This window comes from Diabrotica virgifera, chromosome 4 (assembly GCF_917563875.1).
Source record: "Diabrotica virgifera virgifera chromosome 4, PGI_DIABVI_V3a".
NCBI classification, from domain to species: Eukaryota; Metazoa; Arthropoda; class Insecta; order Coleoptera; family Chrysomelidae; genus Diabrotica; species Diabrotica virgifera.
Window position 1 is genome coordinate 49,499,192 of NC_065446.1, and position 27,211 is coordinate 49,526,402.

The window sequence follows — 27,211 nt, forward strand, 5'->3', positions numbered from 1 at the left end:
TTTTTGCAAAAAAAAATCGGGAAGACCAACCCCTAATTAGCAACTTAAATGAAATTAATCGTTACCGCTCCACAAATTATTTTACTTATGTTGTGTTTATATGATCTGTAAGTTTCATCGATTCAAAGTGCTTATTTTTAAAAAAATTTGGTTTCAAAGTAAAATTTTTAAAAATTTAAATTTTGAAAAATATGCTTTTTTTCAAAATAACTTAAAAATTGTTAGAGATATCAAAAATCTCGAAAACCAAAAAAAGTCAAAGTTGCTTTTTTGAATATCATGTATTTTTTTGTTTTCCTGTTAGACAAAAATTGATTAAGATTTGGTGTTTCTAAATTTGCATGCATTCGTGATCAGTGACTTGTTCACCCCCTTTTAACTACTGCCCTTTCAATAATAAGGACTTTGAACCGATGAAACTTACAGATCATATAAACAATATATACACGAGTCAAGAAACTTGTGAAGTCGTAACGATTAAGTTCATTTAAGATACTAATTAGGGGATGATTTTCTCAATTTTTTTACCAAAACCAAAAGGGACTAACTTTATTTTGAGCGTAACTTGTTTAATTTTGACGGTAGAAATTTTTTTTAAACAAAAATGAATGATTCTTTTTTAACACTTTAAATAAGTTGTAATGAGTTTTCCCCGAAAATTTGCTTCATTTTTGGTTATTTCACGTTAAAATATTCCATTTGGAATTTGACGAATATGAACCTATTTTTCATTAGCTATAACTCTGCTTCTACTAGGTATAGAAATGTGATGTATACACACACCATTTTTTTAAATTTGTTACAGGCTATATTTTTTCTAAGAATGTTTTTTCGACAAAATACTTACTATTTGAGTTATTTGCGAAAAACCGTCTAAAAGCGTGGTTATTTTGTTGAAAAAATGAACATATTCACTGCCAAATAACTCGAAAAGTATTGATTTGGTGAAAAAACTCTATAGAACAAAAGTTACTTAAAATTATCCAGTTTATCCATTTCCTGACTTTCTTTGGACGAATATTTTTTCACCCCCAAGAGAGGGTGAAAACCACCCCCAGAGCAAAAGCACATATCGGCACAATATCACTTTTATTATTTGACTTGTTAGCTATGTGTATCCCAAATTTCATGTCAATCCAAGCGGTTCTTTAAAATTTAGAGGTTTTGCAATATTTTACTGTTAAACAACGGACTAGTTATTTGATTTGGTGTAAACAACAATGTCATCTGCATAAATACTAGCTTTAATGGGTGCTTTAATTACATTCATAATACTGTTTAAAGCGATTAAGAATAGAGTCGGACTAATAATCGAACCTTGAGGGATTCCGTTGTCTAATCTCTTAGGTGAACTTGGTAATACCATTTATTCTAACTTGAATTAAGCGATTTTTTGGGAAATTCTTTATAAATGCCAGCGTGTGACCTTCAATTCCATTATCTTTCAATGTTTGTAGAATACAGTGTCTCCATGTCTCCAAATATTGCTATTAGTTTTTGATTGTTTGCAAAAACTTCATTGATTGAAGTCTGTAATGCAACGTGGTTGTCTGTTTTAGATCTACCACTTCGAAAACCGCTTTGGAAAGGAGTAAGGACATTAATAATAATAAAAATAATACTTTATTTCCTTTTTGACAAATACAATTTGTATAGGATCAGTCACAGTTTAGAAAACAAAATTAGTAAATATAAATGTAAATCTAAAATTACGTTAAACCTAAGATTACAATACAAACACAAATAGAAAACACAAAATTACTAGCATATACTTAAAATAATGTCAACTACTAAAATACTCATCAACAGAATAAAACGTATTCTGCAATAAAAAATCTTTCAAAGTTAGTTTAAATATTTTCATATTCTTACACTTTTTTATTGGCTCGGGTAACTTATTATATATTCTTTGACCTATTATTGCAGGTGAGTAAAAATGCATATTTCCTTTAGAAAAAGGTACATGTAATTTTTGATTCTGCCTTGTATTTATATTGTGAATTTGACTGTTAGTTTTAAATTTCTCAAGATTTGAATGAATAAAAACACAAACTTCAAAAATATATAAGCACGGCACAGTTAAAAGTTTATATCTAGTAAAATAACTCTTACAGCTAGTTATTCGAGAAATACCAGCAATACAACGGACTATTCTCTTTTGACATAGAAAGACTTCACTGAATTTACAAGACGTACCCCAAAATACTATGCCATACCGCAAACGAGACTCCACCTGAGCATAATACAGCATAATTAGCTGTGTCTCACTTAGTATATCCTTGAGGATTCGAAGTAGGTAGCATGCTGAGTTTATTTTGGAAATAATATCATCACATTGCCTTTTCCAATTGAGACATTCATCAATATATAAACCCAAAAACTTTAGGCATTGAACTTTTTCAATTTGTTTAGAATATATTGATAGTTCGATATCTAACAGATGTTTCTGCCTATTGTGGAAATGAATAGCATGCGTTTTATCCGCATTAAGATGTAAGTAATTTGAGGAAAACCAATAACTAAGATCACACAAGAGTTCGTTACATTTATTTTCAAGAGATATATGTGATTTATCTGATATAAATATTGAAGTATCATCTGCATAAAGTGTAAACTGTACAGCAGAATTTATTAAGACAATATCATTTAAGTAAATAAGAAATAATATTGGGCCAATTACAGAACCTTGCGGAACACCCATATGATTGTAAATGTAATCTGATTTGCAAATATATACTGATTGTTGGGATACATCTGTTAAGGAGACATACTGACGACGTTCTGATAGGTAGGATTCTATCCATTTTAGAGAGAGATCTTTTATTCCAATATTTTCCAATTTATTAATGAGTAAGCTATGATCGACACAATCAAATGCCCTACTGAGATCACAAAAAATCCCGACAGGGCATTCATCCGCATCAATATATTTAGTTAAAGTCTCATAAAATGAATGAACTGCTGTATTTGTAGACTTACCTGCCAGAAAGCCATGCTGATATTTACTAACAATACCGTTCTCCAATAAATAAGAGTTTAATCTGTTAAGATAACAATATTCGAATATTTTCGAAAACACTGAAGGGACAGTTATTGGGCGATAATTACTAATATCCTTTGGATCGCCTTTCTTATGTACAGGAACGACCTTTCCCACCTTTAGATAATCCGGGAAAATACCATTGCAAAAAGACAAGTTTATTAGAAATGTTAAAGGTGATAGTATGAATGGAATTACTTTTTTTAATAAAAATTGAGGTATTTCATCAAATCCACAGGATTTTGAAGATTTCAATTTTCCTATCAATAATTCATTCAGCTCATTTGGAGTGTAAGGATATAATTGTAAAAAATTTTCATTTTCATTATAAGGCGGTTTCCTTAAAGTACTATTTTGATGACTGGGAATTTTAGAACGTACCTCAAGTGGAGCATTCTTAAAGTAAACATTGAACATGTTAGCAACAATAGGGCATTCCTCTATTACACAATTTTCATCTGATTTTAGGCATATATTTTTCCTTCCATTATTGTCAACATTATTAGTCACGTCAGCAACAAGTCTCCAGGCACTTTTTGTAGGATTATCTGATAACGAAATAATATTCTGGTAATAATTTTTCTTTGTCAAACATAAAAGTTTCTGGTGTTTCTTTTTTTTCTAACTTGTAATATTCACGAAAACACGGACAGGATCTAGATAAGGCATGCAAGTTTTTTAAGTTACTACTAGATAAGCGTACTTCAGTATTTACCCATTTTTTACGATCATTTATAATACGTTTATTTTGCAATGGAAAATTAATGTTAAAATAATACGAAAAAATATCAACAAACACATTAAAAGCCAAATTAGTGTCAAGTATACCGTAAACATGATTCCAATCTTCCATCATAAGACTCATAACAAAATTATCTATCCCACTCTCAGAAAAATGTCGCTTTTGACAAGACATAGGCAAGGTCGATATATCGATTTCAAGTTCAACTAAAACAGTTCTATGATCGGAGACAGTGTTGTCAAGAATACATGATGTACCTAAATTAGAAAAATTTACAAAAACATTATCAATTGTTGTTATGCTGGTATTTGTTACTCTTGTAGGCCATTTGACAAGATTAGTATGTATGTTATAAGTAGATAAGCAGTTCAGTAATTTTGTTTGGTTATTGTTTGACGTTTTCATATCAATATTAAAGTCACCACAAATAATATAACATACATTTGGCTTGTATAAATGATTTAAAAGACAGTCAAGATTATTTATAAAAATATTTACATCTCCACACGGAGATCGGTAGCAATTCAATATGTAAAAGATATTATTGTTTTTATCCCTAATTAAAGAACAACAAAACTCTGACTGTTTATCAGAACAGAATTTTTTAACATTAATATTATGAGCGTTTACATTTCTCTTTACGAATATTCCTACACCACCTCCTCTTACTGAAGAGTTTCTACAATAACTACTACTCATAGTAAATCCATCAATGTATACATTATTAATAGAGTCAATGGTTTCCCATAATTCTGTTAGACATAAGATTTCTATATTTTTAAATGTATTAATATCCACAACAATGTCGCATATTTTATGGTTATTTATACTTTGAACATTTAATAACATTAATTTAGGGTTAAACATTACCTCTGGAACCTCTGATTTTTGCGTAGGTACAAAAAATTGTTCACACATGCATTTTCAGGCCAGACTGCTGGATCCATAGCTTTATTGAAATTATTTTGATATATTCGGACCTTAAATGATGAGTAAAGACTTGGGTAGCGAGACTCCATAGACTCGCAAAGCACTTCCGGAAAATGGGGTTTCAGAAGATTTTCCATTGCAGTCACATTGGTGCTAGGATCAATGCGATACACATGTAGATCTACATATTTTGGAACACCTTTGACAGATCCAGCACCAGTTCCAACAACTAACTGTCTCCTTCTTTTGTTTCTGTCTTGAACTTTCTGCCATGGAGCTTCGTCATTTGTGGCTTCTTTCGTAAGATTTATTACAGATGACATAATACTTTCTTGGGCCTTTTGACACTCATTACTTCCTAAATCAACTGAAGCTGGAAGTACTGCTTCCAGAGTAGACGTGGATTGACTTTTACTACGTCTACGACTACTATTATTAGCTACAGCATTGGAATCTTCAGTACCGGGACTCTGTAACTTTTATAGCGAAAGCGTAAGCGTGATTTCCGAACGCTTTCATCAAGTTATACTCTGTAAACTGCTGTCGGATGACGCCGGCAACACCGAATGGAGTTCGGAAGTAAAGCGAAACGTGATTATTTGTGGTTTCGTTTCACCACGTTTAGCGCTTAGAGTGACGTATTAAAAGAAGAAATTGACAATTTTACTTGGTTTTGAGGTTGTTTTTTACCACGTTTCGTTTTTTTGGCCGTTGTTGTTTACAAATACATAGTGTACTTGAGTTTTCAGTTTTCACAAATACATTTTTTTAACATAGAAATATACAGGGTGTAACGAAAATACAGGTCATAAATTAAATCGCATATTCGGAGACCAAAAATAGTTCGATTGGACCTAATTTACCTTAATACAAATATGCACATAAAAAAAGTTACAGCCCTTTGAAGTTACAAAATTAAAATCGATTTTTTCGAATATATCGAAAACTATTAGAGATTTTTTATTGAAAATGGACATGTGGCATTCTTATGGCAGGAGCATCTTAAAAAAGAATTATAGTGAAATTTGTGCACCCCATAAAAATGTTATGGGGGTTTTGTTCCCTTAAACCCCCCCAAACTTTTGTGTACGTTCCAATTAAATTATTATTGTGGTACCATTAGTTAAATTCAATATTTCTAGAACTTTTTTGCCTCTTAGTATTTTTTCGATAAGGCAGTTTTTATCGAGTTGCGGCTTCTTTTTTAATATGTTTACATAAAAATTTTATGGGGGTTTTCTTCCTTTAAACCCCCAAATGTTTGTGTATGTTCCAATTAAACTTTTACTGCGGTACCATTAGTTAAACACAGTGTTTTTAAAAGTTTTTTGCCTCTTTGTATTTTTTCGAGAAGGCACTTTTTATCGAGATATTACTTCTTTTTTAATATGGTTCAAAATATACCTAAAAATGTAAATTATAAATAAATTTTCATATTATTACCAAGTCTCCATAATCGTACTTAGCCACAAACCATACATACTCATAGACGTTTCACGTAAATTGTCAAGGTCAAGACAGCAAATTAGTTACCATTCCAATCAAGAGATGTCGCTGTAAGTCAATTCTCTTGTCATATTTAACAACTGACAGTTGACAATTAAATTAATTTTTATTTACTTTTTATTTTACAGTTTGTGGCTTAATTATTTTATTATAGTGGTGTTACGTTTTTAATTAGATTTAATCACAATTTTAATCAAGTGTATTAACCTCCTCTCCATTTTTATGAGTAGAATTTTTAGTTTACATTGATCATCCCGTGTTGTGTTTCTCCACATTAAAAAAAACAATATAATAGATCCTGAAACAGTTTATTCCAATAGACAAGTGTGTCATCAACATTTCGGACCTATATATTTTTGGAAGTTTGTAAAAGATTATAAGGTATTTATCTAAACAATCATCCTACAAGATTCTTTCAAAAATTTTCATTTAAGTCGATACACATCAGTGCTTTCACGTGACACATAGCAGTAGTGTTTAGCATTTTGAAAACAAATTGGAATATTTGAAGTTTTCAGTAAAATATGGAATAAACCATTGAATTGTCTTTCTGTTGTTTTAATTTCCTGCGAAATTTCATCAAAAATCCCGCAAAATTTATAATTTGAAATTCTCACGTAACTAAAATTTGTCATTTTAGTTCCCATTCCAATCAAGAGATGGCGTTAATTCGATCCGAAAGATTAACATGGTCGTGAAACGTCTATAAGTATGTATGGTTTGTGTACTTAGCCATATACAAATATGTGGTGGATTTGACAAATATTCAAAATATCTCGATAAAAACTGACTTTTCGAAAAAGTACTTAGAGGCAAAAAAGTTTTTAAAATATTGTGTTTAACTAATGGTACTACAATAATAATTAAATTGGAACGTACACAAAAGTTTGGGGGGGTTTAAAGGAACAAAACCCCCATAAAATATTTATGGGGTGTCCAAATTTCACTATAATTTTTTCTTAAGATACTACTACCATAAGAATGCCACATATCTATTTTCAATAAAAGATCTCTAATAGTTTTCGATATATTGGAAAAAATCGATTTTCATTTTGTAACTTCAAAGGGCTGTAACTTTTTTTATGTGCACATTTGTACTAAGGTAAGTAGGTTCAATCGAACTATTTTTGGTCCCAGAATATGTGATTAAATTTATGACCTGTATTTTTGTTACACCCTGTATAATGTTATCCATCAACGGTTGCAATTCATTAAAAAGGTAATGGAATAAATCTTTATTTAATCTAAACAACTCTATGAATCGTAAATCCGGCAAACCAAAATAATCACTTCTATCCCTTAAAAATCTACCTTCTTCACGAAGCAGCCGTAACTGATCCCTACGTTCTTGTTCGTCGAAAATTATTAAATTTATAGGCAACATTTTATTTAATTTCAACAATAAACACTTGTTTTTGTTTACCTTATGCTTTTTTGGAATTATAGGTTAGTTAAATCTGTCAAATATGTAGAATCACATCACATTTCCACAGGACGGAGTTTATCTATGGCATAGAACAAGACAATTATTACAGAACTCTAAAATCTTGAGACGACGTGCTGTGTTGCCGTTAATTTTTACCCAATCGTTCGTTTCAATTCGGTCCAGTTCGTAGAGTATTGCGATAGTATAGCGAAGCGAAGCCACACAATACAGAGTACGATTCGAACTGAACCGTTGCTTTGCTACGCTTCGCTACGACTTGCTTACGCTTTCGCTATAAAAGTTATAGAGTCCCACTGACAAGAATCTACAGGTCGAGCAAGTCTCGTAAATTTCACGATTGCGAGCCACGCTTCACGCAACCGTGTTTGCGTACTTGTGTTTCGAGTTGCGTGGTCGTACGGAGTTATATTTACCAAATTTCAATATAATCGTTTTCAAAATTAAATCAATATCTCAATATGGCTACTGGGTGTAAAAGATAAATCTTATTCTATCTGTTCTTAATGAGTTTTAGATAATTTTAGTTGTATTTCTTTGTAATTTTGTGTTGTACAAAGATTAATTTAACATTTTCTCTGGAAGTATTAATTTAGAAAGATAATATGCTTCATTGGTGTTGTGTTTTGAAGTGTGAAATGTGATAAAGTCAAGATAAAGTTCACTTTTAAACTGAACTAAATAAGGTATCTGAGAGACAACAATGGTTAAATGCAATACAATGTACAGGTTTTACTAGCGAAATGAAAATTTTCCTGTCCTGTCTGCTGTAATCATTTTATATCTGGTAAGTTACAATTACAACAGTAACGATTTTTGAAGATGTTAACATTTTAATCTTATAGGAAAACCAGCCGACTTAATCGATAATAACAATCTCCAGATTGGGTTCCTTCAATAAATATGGTCTATAAACACAATGAAATAAGTTCCCCAAAATCTAAAATGGAGTGGTATCAAAGGAGAATTAAAGGGAAAAATATTCATATTGAAATTATTTATAAGGCACTGGACTGTCTTAAATTCTACAATAATACTAGGTGGGTAAATGATTTTAGACATTTTTCATTAAGAGTAGATTAAGATTAAGTAGATTTTCATTCAGTAGATTTAAGACTTGTTTACACGGGTAGAGTAATGATGCAAGTACTTGATAGAGTAGAGTAACTCTACCTGTAAAAATCCTCAGCACAGTAGAATAGCTGGTAGAGTGTATAGTTGGAGTTAAAGTAGAGTGACTAGCAACCTATGGCAAAGTAACTACTCTATGACCACCACTACTGCCAAAATGTCTACTCGGCTGCACACTCTACCCATGGAACACGCTCAATTATGGCAGAATAGAGTAGGTAGGAGAGTACATGGGGGCGCTGTCATTCTGGCTGGAATTGTGTTTTGTGTAAATAGTGAAAATGAAGTTCACCGAAGATGAAACTTTAAAACTTGTAGAGCTATAATACGGCGAATACCAGTGTTTATGGAATTTAGGTAGTGTATACTACAGAAATAAAAGTTTGCAGCAAGCTGCGGAGGATGAAATCGTCGAAAGAATGGCAAAGGGGGCTTTGGAGTAAACAAGCTTAAGCAAAAAATTAAGAATTTAAGGTGCACTTATAATCAAGAGTGTTTAAAAATACAAAAATCGGTTTCACTATACTAGCATCAGTACTATACTTGTACTCTCCTCATGTGAATGGTATCAAGCCATTTTTGGTAGAGTACTACCACTACTCTACTCTCCTCAAAACTCTACCCATGTAAACAAGTCTTTAGAAACAGTGGAAAATGAGGTAGCTAGTAGAGTAGTAGTAGAGTAAAATATACTGGTTTAGCAAATTACAATGTTTTAAGGTAATACAGTAGCGATAAACAGGTAGCCAAAACGTGTTCCAAGATTGTCACTGTAATTTTGAATATTTTTTCGAGGCATTTGGCACACGTATTCGTAAAATAATAAAGAATGGCGGTACAGAGCCCAATTTGAAAAATATATTAATATGTGGAAATTACTCTGTAATTATACAATATTTAAAAAATGAGCCTGTACCGCCATTAAGAAGAACAAAAAAATACACTTTCTTCAAATAAACTTTTTTATCCGATGCCTAGATTTTGTGTAATTTTGGAACTACTAATGAAATAAAAAATTTTAGTAGTTCCAAAATAACACAAAATCGGATAAAAAAGTTGTATTTGAAAAAAGTGTATTTTTTTGTTCTTCTTAATGGCGGTACAAGCTCGTTTTTTTTATATTGTATTTAATTACAGAGTAATTTCCACATATTAATATATTTTTCAAATTGGGCTCTGTACCGCCATTCTTTATTATATTACGAATATGTGTGCCAAATATCTTGAAAAAATATTCAAAATTACAGCCGCAATCTTGGAACACATTTTCGCTACCTGTTGATCTATACTGTTTCCTCTTAAGATAGTTTTAATAGTTATTTATGATATAAGTATTAAATTTTAAGACGCGCATGTGAAAGTTAACTTGAAAAAATAATTTTATTAATGTTTTGACTTCCACATCAGATGTCATTGTCAAAATACAAAATATTCATTATTATTAGGTTTCTTCTAGCAAACAGTCAAACTAGTCAAAAACCATCAGCAAACAGTTGGTCAGTAAAAGAACATAATACAGTCACCAGTGCGATCCCCTCTACTCGCGCTGGTCCACTATTCGCTGATGGTTTCAAACTGATGCTAGAACAAACCTATTATTATTATACATATCATTATCTGTAAATAATATTTCTTCTGATTGTTAATTGTAAAGGATAGAAAAATTACCATTTATTTTATTTTTTTTAGAACCAGCTGAGAGAAGTGGTCTACAAAAAAACCAGGAAGGAAACGGAATACGTGGCTACGAAAGGCAAAAGAAAGGTTTACAAAGCAAATGTGACACATTTTTTTGAAATATTTAGGAATATCAGTAAATTGCATTAAAAAAATGTATGAAAAGATTTTGTTCAATAAAAATGTTTATATTTATCAAGGATGTATTATTTGGTATGGCCACATATCGTCAGTGATGTAATAATACATCCTATCTGTTTTTTCATGAGTTTTGTAAGAGAGACTAAAAACTTGTCTTAGGGTCACCTCCTGTTTTCATATGATATTTTTTGACTTGTTTTGTAGTAAATTAAACTATCTATGAACTACAAAACAAGTCAAAACTTACATATGAACACAGGAGGTGACCTTAAAACATGTTTTTCCATCTCTCATACAAAACTCATGAAAAGACAGATAGGAGGTATTGTCACATCAGCAAGGATGTACAGTGATGAGTGCCCTAATAACCGGCAAAATATTTAGTTGTGAGATAAAAAGAAATGAAACTAGTCGAGCTGGGAAATTTAGCGAAATTAACCTTTAAATTTACGTTATATTGATCCCACCTTTACACATATCGGAGGAGTATGTCAACTAAAACTGTCACTGTGACAGTGGTAGTTTCCAAACTCGTCTGGTACGTCTGAAGGTGGTACACAATCAATACAATCTAAATGTATAAGTTAATATCGCTAAATTTCCCAGCTCGACTAGTTTCATGTCTTTTTATTTCACTACTTAATACATCTTTTGTGCTATTTTGCCGGTTATTAGAGCGCTCATCACTGTATTTCTGGTATATCCAGGGAATGTCTACAAAATATATTTTGAATGTCCAGAGAACATTCGTGGACATTCATGGAATGTTCCAATAAGACATTCAGGTAATGTTTAAAATGCTGACACAGGATTTTCCTGGGATGTTCACGTTCAGGGAACATGTTTTCGGGGATATTCCAGGAATTTTTCAATGTCTGTGTACCTTCTATGGACCTATATGGAATATTTTGGTGTTATTACCGCCGCACTCCACTTGCGATTTGTAATCAGGAAGATTGAACACATTGTTTCAAATACAAGTCAATCCATTTGTGACTAAATAATCATGGATTGACTTCTATTTGAAAGAATGTGTTCAATCTTCACAACTACAAATCTCAAGTGGAGTCCGGCGCTTAGGGCTACTTCCTCTTCGGTATTATGTATTATACTACAGAAATCAGGAACTTTCCTTCTAAATATATGTATGCATCTTGGCCATCAAACATATTCTTCCAAACATTTTTTTAAGGGGTCTTGTGGGTAAAAAAAGTGACTTTTTAAAAAAATTATATCTCGAAAACTAAAATTTATTTTTATTTATAATTGGAACATGTAAAAGTATAGTACTTAAGGTAGTCTCAAAAAAAGTTTCAGCCAAAAATATTCATTTTTGTAGAGTTTAAGTTTTTTTGCGTTGGCAGCATAACTAAGTCCAGTCTCATCTGAAATCAAAAAGTTTCTTGTAGTTTATACCTCTGGCTAGAATATGAACGAAGGAATTAAAAAAAAAATGAAATTTGAAGATTTTACATAAGTTTAAACACATTTTTGACCCCAATTTTTCTCATTTTTAAAGTAGTTTTTTTTTATAAAACAAAAATGACCTCATCTAATAAAAAATCCTTTGTTCATTCACTAGCCAGAGGTATAAACTACAAGAAACTTTGATTTCAGATGAGACTGGACTTGTTATGCTGCTCACGGCAAAAAAGGGCTGTTGTCGAAAAATTGCAGTCAACTCTATAAAAATGAATATTTTTGGCTGAAATTTTTTTGAGAGTAGGTACTATACTTTTACATGTTTCAATTATAAATAAAAATAATTTTTAGTTTCCAAGATATAATTTTTTAAAAAGTCACTTTTTTTACCTGCAAGACAACAACTTAACAAATTGTTGATTTCAAATTGTAACAGTTGTTTTGCAAAGTATGCTGCCCTCTTGTATTTTCTGTGTTATCTTCATCATACAATTACTTCATCTAAAAACTTTCTGCGATATATTCGCTACAACAAAAACAAACAAAACAAAAAAAATAAAACAAAAGTTTAACCACCTTCACACCACAGAATCAAGCAATCAAGTTACACAAATTTTCAAACACCTCACCTGACACAGCGTCTCAAGTACGATTGCGCGAATTGGTAAATATAACTCTGCACGACCACGCAACTCGAAACACAAGTACGCAAACACGGTTGCGTGAAGCGTGGCTCGCAATCGTGAAATTTACGAGACTTGCTCGACCTGTAGATTCTTGTGTCCCACTGCAGGTGGTTTAGGTCCCCCATTAGTAGGATTGGCAACGTTGGACGTAGTCCGTTTATGTTCAATATTTTTATTTGAATTCGTTTTTAATAAAGAAATAATTAAATCTTGACGTTCATTACCTTTTACTAGCTCTGTATTTAACGATTTTAAGTAAGTAATCTCAATCTCGGCACACTTTAACTTGCACTGTAGTTGAGTGAGTTCTAACCTCAAATCACTATTGCACAGTTTCACATCGGAACCATCAGAACAAGAAGATCCACTGGTCTCCAAAACATTTTTGACACTTTCACTAATTTTTATTCCTTCGGGAACCTTTTTGTGAATAATTATTTCCAATAATTCAGATTTCTTAAGACGATCTAGTTCTTTGTATATTAATTCGTCAGCCGCCATCTTGACACTCGAATATGATAACTAACACTGTTCTTGACTGACATTGTTCTTTTCTAAGTACCAAATGAGGCGGAGGTTTAATATTTTTTCAAGGATCTTGCACATGCAACATATAAGAGAGATAGGTCGGTAAGAGGTAGGGTTGTCTTTTGGTTTGTTAGGCTTAATAATAGGAATGATTATTGCTTGAGACCAGAGATCTGGGAATTCGTGCTTTACGAAAGAGGTATTAAATAAATCTAACAGAATTAATTTGGCTTCGAGGGGTAGGTTTTTTATAAAGACTGGTAGAATATCATCTGGTCCTGCAGATGTGTTTTTTAGATTTGATAGGGAAAATTCTAACTCTTAAAGAGTTATAGGGGCATTTAAGGGGCTGTCGGAGGAGTTATTTATAGGGATTGTAGAAGCTTCTATGTTTTTTTTGTACGTTAGAGATTCGTAAGAAATAATTTTATCGCTAGAATTTTGTTGATAGACATCAGCTAAAACTTCTGCAATTGTATTTTTGCAGCTAATTAATTTGTTATTGTGTGTTAATGTGTTTATATGTCTAAAAGAATTTGAGCCTTTTAGTTTGCGAATTTTTGTCCAAATAACTTCGGAGGGCGTTGAAGGATTGATGGAAGATACGTATTCTCTCCAGGTATCTCTTTTGCTTTTTAATAAGATATTTTGCTCTTGCTTTGATATTTTTGAAATTGAGTAAATTTTCATTAGTTCTGTGTTTTTTAAATTTATTAAAAGCATGTTTACTAGAATATAGAGCTTGTGCTACTTCATAGTTCCACCAAGGTACTGGTGGTCTTTTGCAGAGCTTCGCTTTACCTATAAATTTCAATTTAACCATATTTATTCAACAAGATTCAGAGACAATCACTTTATGCTTCCACAGCATCGTTCTGTTTTGTTGGAAGGTAGCACACATTATGCAGACATAAGTTTCTTTAACAAATTGCCAATAGATATACGAATGAATTTACATCAGCCAAACTTTCGGAGGTGTGTACATCAATACATTTGTGAGCTAGAGCCATATTCTACAAATAACTTTTAAGTATGTTTTGTCGTATTTATTAATTTATATACTTTTAATATGTACATTATATATGTCTGTAACTTTGACTTGTCTCATACATGTACAACTTTGTATAATGTCGCATGTGATGAATAAATTTGACTTGACTTGACTATATTTTTTAGAGCTGCTTCTGTAATTATGTGGTTTAAGGACGAAATATTAGAGTTTATGTCATTACTTATATAGTAGTTTTTAATTTTCTTTTGAATGTCAACTTGATAAGACGACCAATTTGCAGTCTTTAATTTCCAGGATTGATAGATTTGAAAATTAGGCGATTGAATTTCATTTGATGAGATACAGATAGGAAAGTGATCACTGTCATATAAAGATTTTAAAGTATTCCAGATGAGAAACGTTGATAAGGATTGACTGCATAGTGATAAATCTATGGTGGAAAATGAGCCGTTATAAGAGTTAAATCTTGTAGAGTTTCCTGTATTAAGTAATAGCAGATCAGAAGAGTCGATGAGATGTTTCATTAAATTACCGTATCTGTCTATTTTAGAGCTTACCCATGCAGGATGATGACAGTTCGTATCCCCTAAAATTATTTTTGGATGTGGAATTTATTTAATAAGGTTATTTAGTTCTTGTAGATCTAATTCACTAGGGTGTGGTAAATAAATGTTGCATATGTTAATATGTTTTAGGTATGTAATACTAACTGCTACAGCTTCGAGATTAGTACTTAATGTGATTGGCTTAGCTTCTAGGTCTGTTCTTACAAAGATGGCTACTCCGCCACTTGCCTGTTGTGCTATTCTGTTTTTTGGAAAACATTGGTAGTTTCGAAGATTAATATTGGATTGCTTAAAATGAGTTTCTTGAAGACATAAGATCTTAGGGCATGTTTCATTTATTAGAAGTTTTAATTGTTCTAAATGGGTATAGAACCCATTAATATTCCACTGTAATATAAAGAGTTTAGACATTTTCGAGTTCTGCCTGAGAATGTGTTTCATCGGCCTCTTCTGTGGAAGAGAAATTATTGGGGCTTAGTTTCTTTCTTAATCGAGTTATATTATTTTTTAACTTTGAATTGTGGGTATAATCGTGAAGAAAATTAAGGATCTGAATGAGTTCGGCTGTTTCGTTCGAATAATCTTTTGAAGTTATTTCAGGATGTTTCGCGTTTAGTGTGTTTTCCAGAAAGTCACATATTTCGTCGTAGTTAAGGACAAATGGTGGTGATCTATTTGCAATTTTGCCTTTAATTGTCTCTAGAGAAAGTAAAAGTTCTTCGCGAGAATTTCTTTTTGACGTTTTTGTCTTTTTCTTTGACTTCCTTGCTACAGGAGAAGTGAAGATCTGTGAATCGGTCTGTGTGGTATTTTCGATAATTTCTGGCGAAGATGAGATGAGCCTTTTTAGTTGTTTGTTGACGTTTGGAATAATTGGAGGTTGTGTTATTTCTAATGGAGTAGGATTACTGATATTTTTAGAAGTTAATGATGTTGGGATTTTTAAAGTGTTTGATTCATTTGTATTACTTATAGATCTTGACATGTCGTCAGTTTCCATGGTAGGTTCTAATTGGTTATTAGAGACCTGTACTGTAGTTAATATATTTTGGGAAGTTGCTGGGTGTTCGTTAGAGGTGGATACTAAGGCTTTGTCAGAATATTTTTGTTCTGTTTGGTTATAAGATATATTTGTTGTAGATTTTGTGTTTTGGCAGGTTTCTGGCAGAACATTAGAAGTGGTTGGATTAGAATTGGTTGGGTCAGGATTGGTTGTATTAGAAGTGGTTGGATTAGAAGTGGTTGTATTAGCATTTTCAGAGCATTCTGTTTCCTGGTGACCAATAGTCTTGCATTTTGAACAGTTGAATCCTTCTATAGAAAGGTATAATCTGTAAGTGGTATTATCATGAGAGATCATGAAAGAATCGGGAATGGACATATTTTCTAAAGGTGTGATAAACGTTTGCCTTCTAAAACTCAAGGCATGGCTGTGTTCGCTTTCAGGCATTCCTTCCCTAAGAAAAGTCATTTTAGAGACGGCATTTGTACCCATTTTACGTAGTTCTTCTTCCATTAACGTGGTTGGAACAGTAGGACCAGCGTTTGATATTATCAGTCTTTGAGCTGGAGTGATGTTTTCTTATTTCTACTTGAGTTTCATTTATATTGACATATTTGTGGGAGTGCAGCAATAAATCAACCATATTTTTAGAAGAAAGATATTCTATTGTTGGCTATTATGGAAGCGAAAGATACGTGACGTGGACCAACTATTGAACCTACGGCTATGATGAACTTTGGTTCCTTCAATACTAGAAAGAACCATAGCTTCGTCTTTTGTTGGTTATTTAAACGTGTTAACTATACTGGAATATGAGATGTGAGATGAAGTGTGGGTACTGTTCATGGTGTTATTCGAATTCATGATTGATTAATTTCGGAGACGTTGCAAGGCCGGCCCTGTGGCCGGTTCAAAAACCGGTGTGAATCTTGGCCCAAAACTGGTCGTATTTATATTTTTTGGATATTTTATTGGTTATATGTATTATTATTAATACAATTATAATATAGTGTGGTTTTTGGTACTCACGTCAGGTTTGCAAGGTTTACATGGTGTTTCCACTATAACTATGTGGAGGAACTAGCAAAATAATTTTAGACTGTGTTTTTATCATTTAAAAACTGATAAATTTCGCAGCGGTTTACAACGTGATATATATTACCAATGTCAGGAACCTACCAAAATAATTTCTATTTTAAGATAATATAGGTTTTTCTTTAGTCAATGACAGTGAAGTAATTCCTTAATTGATATAAATAAAGTCACTACGATTTAAGAAAACAAAAACAATTATCTCGGCTTCAGTTGGTCGTAGAAAATTTTTATTTTGTTTTAAATCTTTAATTTGTCTTCAGCCACAATAATCTGCAAGTTAGAAACTCATAGGATGTACAGGGGCGGCTTCAGTTCTAAGTGTTTATAACGAAATTTGCCCCCTTATTTTCAAACCGGAAATAAGAGGTTGAAAAATGTTTTACTCATTTATTTATATCATAATATGAAAATATAAGTCTTTAGAAGAAAAGTGGATCTTGGATTAATTCTCTACGATTTTTTTTTTCAAGAAGTTATATCCTTCGACATTTGACCCCTTGGGAAAAACAAGTTATAATATCTAAGCAACAAGTTTACCAATCGGGCTCTATAAATTTTTTTATGTTTGGTATTGAAAATCTTCATTTTAAAGCCTTAAAAAATAAATAAAAGTTATTTTTACAATAAAAAATGCAATTGCAAAAACGGCTATTTTGGACTTTTCGCAGGCTGTTTTGCAATAATGTATTAACAAAATTAAACTTATAGCTCAAATTGTAGGTTTTTTAATTCACTACAATTTTCTATTCAAAAGTTTTTCTCTAAAATGAATATCCTAAGCTGCAAAATTAAAAATCTTTAAAAATTGCAAATTTAACAAATGAAAAACGTCGTAAATAAAAAAGCTCCTGAAATTTTGCGCATTTTTTGGCATACAATTAAGAATTTTATATTCACCATTGTCGTGCATACGGGTAATATGACCGGATAATATTACGCCACGGAGTAAGTAAGTTGGATTTGTAGGGTAAGTACGGAACCTTGTCCTGCTCAACCACCGGATTTAAATCCTTAATCTAAGTTGTTGCATTTGGAGTTTTCTTATGTCCTTATCTCATTTCACGCACTTCGAAAATGTTTACGACGTGAGGAATTAAGTGAATTTTTTTTTTTTGTGAATTAAGCTTTTATGCGAAGAAACCGAGTTTTGATCGAAGAAGCTTCGAAAAATAATATGTTGCAACCATATTGCAATAATTTTACAATATTGAGAGTTTTAATAATTTGATTAATGTTTAGTAAAAGCCATTTGCTTTGTTTTTCTGTGTTTTTTTAAACAAAAAATTTTATTTAAAAACATTTTTTATCTCTATTAGTTTACCAGATATACAATTAAATTATTTATTCAATTTTTGACCACACGGATCGAAATCCACCATCAAAATTCATAATCAGTTGCTAAAAATATATCGGGATTGCAAAGTCCTATTAGACTAGTACGCTAAAATTTAGTTTTTAATTTCCATTGTCATTTAATAATGAATTTTTTCGTGAAATACTTATAAAAGGATATAATAACTTCTTATTAATTTAGTATTAAATATTTCAGTCGGTCAGATATATTTCAATTTTTTTTTAAATATCTAAGTTGTACTATCGGTTTGTTTCGTACCTGTTTTTTTTTTCTAACAAAACATTAAGATGAAGAGATATTTTCAGTAGACAAAGTCGAGTAGACTATCCTTTAGAGAGATCAAAGAAAATTAGTGAAATTTCCACATCAAGAGGAATCAAGCGAGTGTGGCTAATATTTTACGATTATAGTTGTTTATACTGGTATTTGCGTACAATTAAACCGACAAACAAACTGCTCTATTTGCTTTAAAGCCCAAACCGTTTATTATTTAGTATATAATACATTATGCACTAGAAAGGTTACGTTTTATTGGATAAATTAATAACTCTTATTATTACGTTGTGCGAGAATTACAGAGCAATAACTTTATTAAACACTGCCTATAAAATTCTAGCAAACAAACAATGAAGCTTAAATTAATTATACACTGAACGAATATTATAGGTGAGCGGCCCACCCCTAATTTGAGACTTAGAAATCGAAAAAGCGACCATGAATGGCAAATTTTGGTCATTCTTTATATTTTACAGACCGCTGAAACCGAATATGAAGTTTATTTTTATGTAGATATGGTGGAACATACTTTAAACAATGATGCAAAAAATCAATTTTGATGATATTTTAACTTTAACTCGCTGTATCTTTGATTGCTGTAAATATTTTCTTTTGAACTATATCATATTTAAAGTATTTAGATAACAATGAAATTTGTCCAAAATGTTTAAACAAATTAAAAGAGGAGTTGTTAGTTTTTAAACAATATGTCATCAGATTTCGTTAGTTTCATATTTACTTAAAAAGTTGAGTGACAAGCTCTGTATTTTTTAATTTTAACCAACACAGCATTAAAACGTTAGTCATGAAGAAGTTTTCTGGAAGATTTAAAGTTAAAATATACAGTGTGGTGCAAATGAAAGGAATAAATTCGTTATGTCGTAAGCTGGCGATTTTAAGGAAAAATACAAAAACAGGTCGATTTTTATTTTTAAATTGTGACTTATTGGCATATACAGGGTGGTTCATCTTATTCGCCTCGGTGTCTGTACGGAAAAGCACTTAATATTTAAAAAAAAATTCTTCACAGAAATATACAGGGCCTTCCATACTACAATTTAAAAATAATGTGAATTATACAGGGTGCTACAAAAAACAGTGGTATATCAAAGTTATATTTTTTCTTATGAAATGCCCTATATCTGATGGCATTATTGAATTTACCTTAAAAAATAAGCTATACTTTTATAGGGGTTCCCTATACCTAAATACAGGTTGTTTTGATTTATTTCGATTCTTATAAAAATGTAAGGTTTTAGAAAAACATAAATATCTACGAATTTAAGAATCAGTAACAAATTCTTTCTTGGATCTTAATAATAGACTATTTAGCATACTTAAACAGATGCTTATTGTAACACAGTTTCTTACAGGGTGGTAAAAATATGAGATTGTTCTATTAACAAATTCAAGCTGTAATAACTTACTTATTATAAATAGAACACCCTGTATTTTACTAGTTTATCGCGTAGAACATTTTCTTAGCTTTCAATTTGTATTAGGGTTTCCTATACCTATCTTTTTACAGGGTATTCGAAATATTAGATTGTTCTGTTAACAAATTCAAGCTGTAATTAACTTACTTATTTTAAAGGGAACATCCTGTATCTTACTAGTATATCGCGTAGAAAATTTATTTAGCTTGTAATTCTTATTAGGGTTTCCTATACCTATCTCCCTTCATTTTTTAAATATTTAAAGATTTCCCAATTTGTAAGCTTTAAAAATTAGAAATAAGTACCTATGTCGTGGTTGTGAACAACACATCTCCAACACCGGCAATATACTTAGACAAGATACTGGCATTAATAAAATTTCCATTGATATCATGTAATCACACAGAGTGTTATATTATTTTAGTTGATTTTGGCCTACATGTGACATGAATAATATGTTTATATTAAACTGCATACCCTATATGAGATGCCGTATTCTGGAAGATATTTAAATTATATTTTCAAAAAAAAAGCTAACTAAATTTTCTACGCGATAGACCAGTAAGATACAGGGTGTTCCATTTAAAATAAGTAAGTTATTACACTTGAATTTGTTAATAGAACAATCTAATATTTTGACCGCCCTGTAAAAAGATAGATATAGGAAACCCTATTATAAATTGAAAGGTAAGTAAATTTTCTACCTGATAGACTAGTAAGATACAGAGTGTTCTATTTAAATTAAGTAAGTTATTACAGCTTGAATTTGTTAACCACCCTGTAAGAAATTTTGTTGCAGTAAGCATCTGTTTAAGTATGCTAAATAGTCTATTATTAGTATTCAAGAAATAATTTGTTACTGATTCTTAAATTCGTAGATGTTTATTTTTTTCTAAAACCTTACATTTTCATAAAAATCGAAATAATTCAAAACACCCTGTATTTAGGTATAGGGAACCCTCATGAAAGTATAGCTTATTTTTTAAGGTCAATTCAGTAATTTTATCAGATATATGGCATTCCATAAGAAGAAATATAACTTTGATATACCACTCTTTTTTGGAGTACCCTGTATAATTCACATTATTTTTTGATTATAGTTTTTGATTGTAGTATTAAACGCCCTGTATATTTGTGTGATGAATTTTTTTTAAATATCAAGTGGTTTTCCCTGCAGAGACCGAGGCGAATGAGATGAACTACCCTGTATATCATATTAGTGACGTCATACCTCTAAGCGTGATGACGCAATCGATGATTTTTTTAAATGGGAATAGGGGTCGTGTGGGAGCTCATTTGAAAGGTTATTCAATTCGCTATTCAGTAATATAAACTTTAACATAATTATTTATACAAGGTGGCCAAAATAATTTTTTTGATTTAAATTAATTGACAAAAAAGAATAATGAATGTGATATACATTTAATTTAAAATACATTTTACTGCTGTCAGAAATCAGAAAAAATGTTTATTTGACAAACGAGCATTGTCTTTCGCTTAAATTAAATGTTCAAACTTCCATGAAGCAGGTAGCTGGCGGGAGCTGGCTTGAACATTGAATTTAAGCGTAAATAAATGTTTATTTTTAAATAAACAATTTTTCTGTTTTCTGACAACAGTATAATGTATTTTGAATTAAATAAATTACATACATTCTTCTTTTTTTTGTCAATTTAATTGAAAAACGTTTTTTGGGCGCCTTGTATAAGTACATAATTCGGTTATTACTGAATAGAGAATTCAATAACCTTTCAAATAAGCTATTCTCATTTAAAAAATCATCGATTACGTCAACACGCCCATATGGATGACGTCACTCGTATGATATATGCCCACATATCATAATTTAAAAATAAAAATCGACCTGTTTCGGGATTTTTCCTTTAAGTCCCAGTTTATAAAATAACGAAATTATTCCTTTCATTTGCAACCATACTGTATAATAGAAAAAAAGTTATGTGACTTTATAGACCAGTGGCACTCCCCCCAAAAAAAGCTTCTTTCTCGTGATACTGACCAAGATGTGGTGAATGGCTAATTTTGGTAATACTTTATGTTTTTGACGGTACTGAAAACGATAATGAGGTTTATTTTGAATTTTATGTGAAAAACATTGTCATAATCGCAATTTTTCCCTAAAAATGAAAAAAAAAATGAAATCACGTTGTTTTGCGTTTTACTCGCTACAACTCTGTTCCAGTTTAATATATTTTTTTTTTATTTTTATAGTATATATATATTTCTTAACTTTCTGAAGACAATGGGACTTGTTTCAATCTTTCAGTCTTATTAAAATAAAAAGTTATGAATTTTTTGAAGTAAAAGGTGCAGATTTGTGAATTAGAAAGTTGAGCGACGTAATTTAGCTTTTTAATTACATATATGTTAAAACGAAAAGTACCAAAACGTTTTCTGGAAAGTTTTAAATCAAAATGTTTTATAGAGAAAAAATATTGCAACTATTAATATCGACATTAGAAATCCCCATAATACCACTTATTTTTCGAGATTATGATCGTGAGTGGTGAATGGCTAATTTTGGTCCTACTTTAAATTTTTGACGTTGCCGAAAACGAAAATGAGATTTATTTTAGATTTTTAGGTGGGGAAATATTGTCAAAATCGCAATTTTGTCCTAAAAATAAAAAAAAAAGAAATCACTTTTTTGAGTTTAACTCGCTACACCTCTGTTTCATTTTAATATTTTTTTCTTAAGTTTATACAGTATATATTCTCTAAAAACTTCTCTAAAGACAATGGTAACTGTTTCAAGCTTTTATTCTTATTCTGTTAAAAGTTATGAATTTTTTAAAGTACAACGTGCAGATTCGTGAATTGCAAAGTTTAGTTGCAAAAGTTGAGTGAAGATATTTTTTGAAATTTAGCTTTTTAATTACATTCTTATGAAAATATAGAGTAAAAAAAAGTTTTCTGGAATGGTTTAGATAAAAAATTTTTATAGAAAACAAATAGTCCAACTTTTAACATCGACTTTATAAATCCCCAAAATAACGCTAATTTTTCGAGATACTGACGAATTAATATTGTTTGTTGTTTTCTTTATTGTAAAAAAATTTTCTTTGATCTTCTTTGAATTAAAATTGACTCTGTTGCTGCGTTATATTATTTTTGAGTTTTGCTAGCCTTCCTGATAACCTGTCGAGCTGTATAAATATTTGATTCAATGGCTTATCCGAATTACGATTAATGGTGTAATGATTAATAATAATATTGTAATATTGAGTAATAATGATGAATGGTTTAGTACATTCTTTCACGGTTTTTGCTGTAAATTTTAAAGAGCGACTTGGATTGACATGAAATCTGGCGTACGCATAGCTAATGTTAAAGAAAAAAAGTGATATGGTGACGATGTGTGCTTTTGCCCTGGGGGTGAGTTTCACCCCATCTCGGGGTGAAAAAATATATGTCCAAGATAAGTCCCGAAATGGATAAACTGGCTAATTTTAAGCAACTTTTGTTATATAGAGTCTTTTCACCAAATCAATACTTTTCGTGTTATTTGCAAGTGAATGTGTTAATTTTTGAATAAAATAACCACGTGTTTAGACGGGGTTTCGCAAATAACTTAAAACGTAAGCATTTCGTCGAAAAAAATATTCTTAGCAAAACTATAGCCTATAAAAAAGTGAAAAAAACGGTGTATATATTAGGTCTCTAGAACTAGCAAAAGCAGAGTTATATCTAATGAAAAATAGGTTCATATTCAAAAAATTTCAAATAGAATAATTCAATGTGAAATATCTAAATAATGAAGCATTCTTGGGGAAAAAACATTTCAACTTTTTTAAAGTGTTTAAAAAAACTTTATTTATGTTTTTATAAAAAAAATTTCAAGCATTAAATGTAAGCAACTTACGCTCAGAATAAAGTTGGTCTCTTTTGTCTTGGCAAAAAAAAATCAGGTAGATCACCCCCCCCCCAATTAGCAACTTGAAACAATGAAATTAATCGTTACCGCTTCACAAGTTACTTTACTTATGTTGTGTTTATATGATAGGTCTGGATCCCGCGTATGAAAAAAAAGTTTATTAATAGCAAGCTGAAAATTTGTTAGTAGCTAAGGGTGTGTAGTCGGATAAACTTTGATATATGGAAACACTGGAACAGGGGCAGTTTTAATTGTGGAACAGGTTAAAAATTTGGAACGGTCAGACTAAGAAAACGGCACATTTATTTTGTCCGACAGAATAGGCTTAAACTCTCCTAACAGAGATTAAACTCTCATGCAAAAATCAAACTGCCATTTATCACCTGTCATAATTCCTGTCATTTGACATATTCTACATGTTTCACTCATTAAAACGCCCATTTGGTGGTAAATAGCAGTCTGATATTTGCATGAGAGTTTAATCTCTGTTCGGAGAGTTTAAGTCTTTAAGTCTGTTCTGTCGGACAAAATACATGTGCCGTTTTCGTGGAATGACCATTCCAAATTTTTAACCTGTTCCACAATTAAAACTTCCCCTCTTCCAGTGTTCCCATATATCAAAGTTTGTCCGACTAGACACCCTTAAGATATTAACAAATTTTCAGCTTGCTATTAATCAATTTTCTTTTCATACGCGGGATCCAGACCTATGAGCTTGTGTTTCATCGATTCAAATTGCTTTTTTTTGAAAAAAATTTATTAAAGTAAAATTTTTAAAAATTTTAATTTTGAAAAAGATAATTTTTATAAAAATAATACCTTAAAAATTGTTAGACACACCAAAAATTTTAATCAATAAAAAAGTCGGCTTTACTTTTCTGACTATTTTGTATTCTTTTGTTTTTCTGTAACACAAAAATTGTTAAGATTCGGTGTTTCTAAATTTGCATACACTCGTGATAAGTGAGTCGTACAAGCCCTTTTAACTACAGCTCTTTCAAAAATACGCACTTTGAACCGATTAAACTTACAGATCATATGATGAATACATACGCGAGTAAAAAACTTGTGAAGTGGTAACAATTAAGTTCATTTGATATGCTAATTCGGGGGTGATTTTCCCGATTTCTTACCAAAAAAAGGGGACCAACTTTATTTTGAGCGTAACTTGTTTACTTTTGATGCTAAAATTTTTTTTTTAAAAAGTTAAAATGGTTTTCTCCAAATAAGTGCTTCGTTTTTTGGTTATGGCACGTTCAAATATTCGATTTGGAATTTGACGAATATGGACTTATTTTTCATTAGCTATAACTCTGCTTCTACTAGGTATAGTGACTTAATATACACCATGTTTTTCACTTTTTTGCGTGCTATATTTGTGATAAGAATTTTTTTTTCGACCAAATACTTACTCTTTGAGTTATTTGCGAAAAATCGTCTGAAAGCGTGGTTATTCTGTAGAAAAATTAACATCCCAAGTAGCACGAACGGGTATATTAAGTCTTTTAAGGATGCTTTAAAACTGTAGAATAAAACTAAAATTAAAGCCGTTTGGTTTAAAAACCTCAAGGTTGCAATAAAACCGCTTTTAGCATAAAAGGGCCTACTCTGAAATAGGTCATTAAAACCAAAAATAAAAACCTTAAAACTTTGTTTTCTTAAGCAACTAGTTTTAAAGCTGTTGTGAAGGTTCTTTTAAAACTATGTTGAAAGACAATTTAAGTGCAGACAGTTTTATAGCAAACTTAAAAAGGTTTCTTAGATGGAGAATTTTAAAGACAATTTACCATATTAAATGATTCTTTAAACCCATATACTCCATATAGGCCAACAAATTTTTACATGTGTTATGGTAGAAATATACATATTTGTAACCATAAAATAATAAAAAGTACTTGGTTATTTCGGACTGTCAAGTTAGAAAAACCCTTGTGCACCCAACTTTATTGATAATGTTACCAAAAATAGGTCTAAATAACTCACGCGCCCTAAAATGTCTGACTTTTGGCGATTAGAAAATAAAAATAATCAAAAAATTTAAATCCAAAAAATATTAAATTTGAAAGAAAAATACGTTTATCTACAATTTTAATGTTTTAATGTTAAAATAAATCGAATTTATGTCTTTAAGACGCTTATTTATAATTTTTATGTAAGCCTTATATTGTAATATATCATGGCTTTCAGCATCTCCAAAAAGCAATATTGCTGAAATCCAAATAAAACTATTTTGTCTATCGACAGAGAATTGTTAAGATGAAATGGTTTTATTTTATACCTTTCCAAGACCCTATATCCTACATAGAAGCAAGGTTGCCTTGGAATTAAAACCGTTTAGTTTTAATGCTGCTGTCAATATTGCCACTCGGTTTTAATGTGAATCTAACCTAAAATCGAGGCGTCGTAGTGCTGTGTGTTGTATTTTTCTTTTAAAATGACCAATTCGTTTATATTTTAAGTACTTGCGAATTATTTCTTCCATACTAACTATACTTCCCCTTTTTACAACACACTACACCACTGTTTCGCTCTAAAAGAAATGGCCGACCATTTTGGACATGAAAGAAGAGGGTATGAGTTTAGTTTTACTGTTTCTAACAAGAAGCATAGTTTAATCTTTACGATAACCAAATTGATTCTGTTAAGAGCGTTTGGTTTTAATATAGCCTACTAATTGCTTTTAAGAAAACAACTTTAAAGAAAACTAAAAAAATAGTTTTAAGGCATATGTTTTACATGTTTTACTGACATAATAGTCTTAAGATCCAGTAGTTTTAATAATAAGTTTTATTAGTAATATTAGGAGAATTATTAAAGCTGCAACAAAACTAAAAGGTAATCTAAAAGAATCTAATAAAACCAAAGAGTCCAGAAGTTTTTCATAAAACTGACTAGTTTTAAAGTGAACTGAGAATAAACCATTTTAAAACTACAATAAGACAAATTATCTATTAAGATTAATTAGTCTGATTTGATACTCTTATTAGATATTTTAAAACTAGTGACAAACGCTTAACAGTTTTAAAGTTCTAGCAGTATATCTACAAGGCCACTTTAAAACCATTATCTTCTTATTTACCACAATAAAACCTTTATAAACCTTAAATAAAACTAAAATGTTTTTATTGTGCTGCTTGGGATATTCACTCGCAAATAACTCGAATAGTATTAACTTGGTGAAAAAACTTTATGGAACAAAAGTTGCTTAGAATTAGTCATTTTATCTATTTCCGGACTTATTTCGAACATATATTTTTCACCCCCAGATGGAGGTGAAACTCGCCCCTAGGGCAAAAGCACACATTGGCACAATATCACTTTTTTTCTCTG

General features: G+C 30.9%; 1 protein-coding gene and 1 long non-coding RNA gene across 2 annotated transcripts in view; both read left to right on the forward strand.

Annotated features, from left to right (window-relative positions):
• LOC114327466 (uncharacterized) overlaps window positions 1-27,211 on the forward strand; it is a 713,641-nt gene that overhangs the window by 458,930 nt on the left and 227,500 nt on the right. The gene's annotated exons all lie outside the window — the stretch shown is intronic.
• On the forward strand, window positions 8,103-10,665 carry LOC126883510 (uncharacterized). The gene is made up of 3 exons (XR_007697677.1): window positions 8,103-8,449; window positions 8,508-8,702; window positions 10,483-10,665. It is a non-coding gene; the product is annotated as an uncharacterized LOC126883510 (long non-coding RNA).